Source organism: Microtus ochrogaster, unplaced genomic scaffold (assembly GCF_000317375.1).
Source record: "Microtus ochrogaster isolate Prairie Vole_2 unplaced genomic scaffold, MicOch1.0 UNK35, whole genome shotgun sequence".
Taxonomy (NCBI): Eukaryota; Metazoa; Chordata; class Mammalia; order Rodentia; family Cricetidae; genus Microtus; species Microtus ochrogaster.
In genome coordinates, this window is record NW_004949133.1 from 3,101,563 (window position 1) to 3,106,864 (window position 5,302).

The 5,302-nt window shown below is 44.6% G+C and overlaps 1 protein-coding gene across 3 annotated transcripts in view; it reads right to left on the reverse strand.

The window, feature by feature from the left end:
• The window catches only part of Dcaf8 (DDB1 and CUL4 associated factor 8), a 46,156-nt gene extending 41,154 nt beyond the window's left edge, over nucleotides 1–5,002 (reverse strand). Inside the window, exons 1-2 of one of the 3 annotated variants that reach the window (XM_005368579.3) lie at nucleotides 4,930–5,002; nucleotides 3,780–3,847 (exon numbers count right to left, since the gene is read on the reverse strand). The gene's annotated coding sequence lies outside the window, so the exon portion shown is untranslated. The other 2 variants (XM_005368578.3, XM_026789976.1) reach the window with 2 other exon arrangements.
• Nucleotides 5,003–5,302: the final 300 nt, after the last annotated feature.

The following is a 5,302-nucleotide window of genomic DNA, read 5'->3' on the forward strand; positions in this document are numbered from 1 at the left end:
TTTGAGGCCAGACTGGGCTACATGAGAGTCCATCTTTAGAAGAGAGGGAGAAAGAAACAACAAAAAAATCCTTATTCTTTGATAATAATCAGAACACTGAAATGTCCTTAGAAAGACAAGAATTTTACAGCTGTGATACACAGACTAAAAAATAGGATTCAATGTTCACCAAGATGCTACCTAAAATCTTTCCTGCAGGTTTTGGAAGTGGGTGGGGGTGGAGGGTCCTAATCCAGGAAAAGGCAGTAAAGGGTAGTCAAGTTATTCTTTCAACATATTTCCTTTTCTCTTCCACAGCCTTCATGCAACAAAAACCTCCAATCTCATAAAATGCAAATGCCTAACTCATGACCACTGCCAAGAGTCCTGACATATCGATAGGAAATCTAGCCCCTAGGTAGTGGTAATAAAAGTTAATCAGTCCTAAAACAACAACAACAAAAAAAAAAAATCATGGTCTAAAAGTGCCTACTTACTGTACTGTCATCAAAACTTCAACTTTTATGAACCCTTTACTCTTCCAAAACAGATGTGGAAAAAAAAAAAACTAAAAAAAAAGGTTTAATTTTTTTTTTTTTTTTTTTTTTTTGATTTTCGAGACAGGGTTTCTCCATAGCTTTTGGTTCCTGTCCTGGAAGTAGCTCTTCTAAACCAGGCTGGCCTCGAACTCACAGAGATCCTCCTGCCTCTGCCTCTCGAGTGCTGGGATTAAAGGCATGCACCACCATCGTCTGGCTGTTATCACTTTCTTAATCATCTGTTGGTGAGGGTCAGTGCAGGGCTCATCATCTTGGAGAAAATTATCCCTTTTTGCATCAAAACTGAATCACACAGGGGACAGTTACAAACTTGTGAACATTATAGCAGAAACAAATACTATAAGGTATGTTAACAGACCAAGAAGAAGAAATCAATGAACAAAGAAATTATTGATGGCTGGCCGGTGGTGGCTCACGCCTTTAATCGGAGCACTTGGGAGGCAAAGGTGGATCACTGTGAGTTCAAGGCCAGCCTGGTCTCGGTGAGAGTTCCAGGACAGTGACAGCCAGAATTGTTAAAGGAGAAACCCTATCTTGAAAAAACAGAAACAAAAAGAAATTATTTATATTTAGTTTAAGAATGCATTTAGAGGGGCTGGAGAGATGATGGTTTAGAGGTTAAGCGCAGTGGCTGCTCTTCCAGAGGTCTTAAGTCAATTCCCAGCAACCACATCTGTAATGAGATTTGACGCACTCTTCTGGCCTGCAGGCATACATAGAGGCAGAATGTTGTATACGTAATAAATAAATAAATCTTTAAAAAAAAAAGAAAAGGAATGCATTTAGAGCCAGGCTGGTCTACAGAGCAAGTTCCAGGACAGCCTTGTATGGGGATGGAAGGGACAGAGACATATTTAGAAATACATATATACAAACATTCCCTAGTCTTATACTCAGAAATCAGGTTTAAAAGATACCTCACATGAGCACTTACAAAGCAAACATCTGATATGAACAATTAAAACTAAATTTGAGGGAACTGGAGTTGGCTCAGCAATTAAAGTGCTTACTGGTCTTGCAGAGGACCTGAGTTCAATTTCTGGAAACCACACAACAGTTCACAACAGGTTGTAACCCCAGCTCCAAAGTGGTGCTTTCTTCTGTTCTAGCCTCCATAGGCACTGCCCTCAAATGCATAAATTCCCACACAGACAGACACATAAATCTTAAAAATGACTCTGAGGCTGTGACTCAGTAACACAGTTTACTTAGTATACATGAGACATAGGCCCAGTTTTTGTTTTTCTGAGACAAGGTCTCACTATATAGTTCTGGCTGTCGTGGAACTCACTTTACAGACCAGGCTGGCCTCAAACTCACAGAAATCTGCCTACCTCTGCTTTCAAGTGCTGGGATTAAAGGTGTGCACTACCACCACCAGCCTAGGCCCCAATTCTTTTATAACAAACAAACAAAACAAAAAAACTGGGGCTGGAGAAATGGCTCAGAGGTTAAGAGCACTGGCTGCTCTTCCAGAGGTCCTGAGTTCAATTCCCAGCAACCACATGGTGGCTCACAACCATCTGTACTGAGATCTGGCGCCCTCCTCTGGCGTGCGGGCATACATGGAGGCAGAATGTTGTATACATAATAAATAAATAATTCTTTAAAAAAAACTGGAAGAAATGAGAAAGATGAGTGCTAAAACAAAACAAACACATGTAACTTCCTGGGCACTGGGCCCCACATCTGTACACAAGCACTTAGGAAACTAGAGAAGGCTTACAGTTTGCAAGATGAGCCTCATCTACATAGCCAATTTCAGGCCAGCCCAGGATAGTGAGTCCCTGTCTCAAAAATCAAATAAATGGGCTGGAGAAATGGTTCAGTGGTTAAGAGCACTTGCTGTTCTTGGAGAGGACCCAGATTTGATTCACAGCACCCATGTCAGCTCACCATCTATCTATACCTACAGTTTCAGGGTATCTGGTATCTGATACCCTCTTCTGATCTCCTCCTGTATGAGTCATGAAGGTAGTGCACAGATAACCATGCAGTTAAAACACCCGTACACATAAAACTAAATTTTAAAAGCTGTATTTTTATTCTTAACTCTTCCTTTTTTTTTTTTTTTGGTTTTTCGAGACAAGGTTTCTCTATAGCTTTGGAGCCTTGTCCTGGAACTAGCTCTTGTAGACCAGGCTGGCCTCGAAACTCACAGAGATCTGCCTGCCTCTGCCTCCCAAGTGCTGGGATTAAAAGCATATGACACCACTGCCCAGCATATTCTTAGATCTTACATATATACATCATCATTAAAATTTTTATTTTAGTTCATAATAAACATTTTCTGGCTTGGGCATCATGTGGAATAAAACTTAGCAGAGTCACTCTCAAATTTTTCGTACTACAAATCATAAGGATACTAAGAATTGGTCAGACCACATAGCTTTTCTAGTAAGTCTTATGAGTCTCAAAAACAGTTCTACTCTGTACTACCAGAAATCTAAAAGCCTGCCAGAAACTACATTTACAACTGTGTTCCGACTCCTTCTGTGGCTTGGCCCACTTTGATGAAAGCACAGGATGCTGTTTCTACTAATCAAAAGTTCTGTAAGCTAGCTACAAAAGGAGATACTTTTAACCAAAAATTAACCACTGTGTTTTGAAAAGTTGGACCTCTGAGACTATATGGACTTGGACACCAACTAAATGGAGAATCACTCTTCACTCCTATGGCATGGATGATAACTTTTGGGTCTGGGAGAAGAGATTTGAATTGACAAAAGGCTAACTGCCTTTAATCCCAGCACTCAGGAGGCAGAGGAAGGCGAATCTCTGTGAGTCTCAAGCCAGAATGATATACAAAGCCAAGTTCCAGGACAGCCAAGACAGTTTACACAGAGAAACTCTGTCTCAAAAAACCAGCACCCCCCCCCCAAAAAAAAAAAAAAACTAAACAGAATTCCGGCAAGCCCATTCTCAATTTTTAAATAGTATAAGGCATGATCCACACAAAGACAAAACACAGTGCAAATGAATTAAAACCAAAACAAACACCACAGAGGCAGAGTGCTCACTCTAGGCTTAACTCAAATCATTTGTAGTCACACAGCAATAGTTTAGGGTAGCAGGTCAAAACACAGCAATTAAGTAATTTAACCAAAGCTGGAACAAAGTACAATAGCCAAACTTTTGGAAACCATGGTAAATTTGTTAAGAGTTTAGCGATCTGCACTTGAGCATCAAGTAAGAGTCTGTCCTGGATTGAGGAATTGAATGTCTTCCACTCCCACTCACCTTTCCTCCTTTTGTCACCGCTGTAGGGCTGGCTCCTGAGAAAACTCTTCTGGAGGTCCACTGAATAACTGAGAAAAGTTAAAGTTTACATGGCAAAGGTGTCTCTTCTTCTGAACGTAGTCAAAATATTTATAACCACACTTTACTATTTTCTAGTCGGCCACAGAACTATTTAGAACTAGAATAACTTACTTAATTCAGTTGTGACTACTGAACAAAACCCATACATGGAACTTAAATACAAAGAATTAACACGAGACTTACACGTCAGGCAAGTTATCTCCCAGTTCCACCAACACTAAGAAGTTATTTATCAGGAAAACCTGCATCTTTTCAACTCAACACCAAACCACCTCTCATCCACAAGCTACAGAGTGGAGGGGGGGAGGGGGGCCGGCGAGAACGTGATAGCGCTAGTGCCGGTTTGTTTACAGACTCTACCAACAATCATGAGTCAGAAATTCAAGCCAGCAGATGCTTTCCAACTAATAAGGACCAACTGGGGCCGTTCTAAGGTGTCCTAAAAGATTTCGGGACAGGGGGAGGTCGACTAAGATAATCATATCACAAAGCATCCAAGACCAGACCTCAAGTATAAACTGCCAGTTTCTTGGACCTCGGCCTTCCGTACAAGGTGCTGGGCCTGAGAACTTGGGATGGGGGAGGGGGGCACACTGCGCGGTGGCCCTAAAGTGACAGGGAGACGCAGACAGAACCGGCTCCTCACATTATAAAGAGAGAAATGAGAGCATACAGATGGGTCACCAGACGAACGAAAAGTCCCCGTGAACTATGGGGGTTAGCTCTAGGGGGCAACCCGGGACTGACCTGGGCATAGGACAAGCAGTCCTCCCAGCACTGACCCGGGTGAGGGGAGGAAGACCTAAACCCTGGGAGCATAGGAAAGGGATAGGGCCCATCCTGCGGGGAAGCGGTCAGGGAGAGGGGGGGGACAGGCCGAGCCGGAACGAGACACGGACCGGGTAGGTCAAGGGGAGGGCGTTCGGCTGGGACAGTTACAAGCACGGGAGTCGGCGAGGCTCGGCGGCCCGCTTCCCGTCTTGGGTCATCCTTCTGCCAGCGGATGCTCCGACTGTTCCAGGCCCAGCCGCCCCGTCCACTGCCGCCACCAACACCGCCGCCATCTTACACTGGCCAGCGGCAGCCACCACCGCCGCCTCGGGTCTCTGCGCCTGCGCCTGCGCCGTCACGCTTTTCGGCCGCGTTTGCGACGCTGTGCTGGAGGAGACTGAGCGAGAACGGTCGCGCGAGCCCTCGCCTCCCAAACCTCCCGGTGGCCGCGCAAGGGGCGGGGCTTACGGCCAACCGAAGCCGCGAGGGGAGCGTGCGCGCTGCGGAGGAGTCAAGTTGTTTTTGTGGTTTCAGAGTGGTGGCTTGGCTCCTAGTATTCAAAACACATGTGATTTAGGGCTCCTTAGCGTTGTGACGGAAAATGAACCTCACTTTCCAAGGGACTGGCAGGCAAGTCACTAGGCGTCCTCCAGTCCTGAGGTTCTAACTCT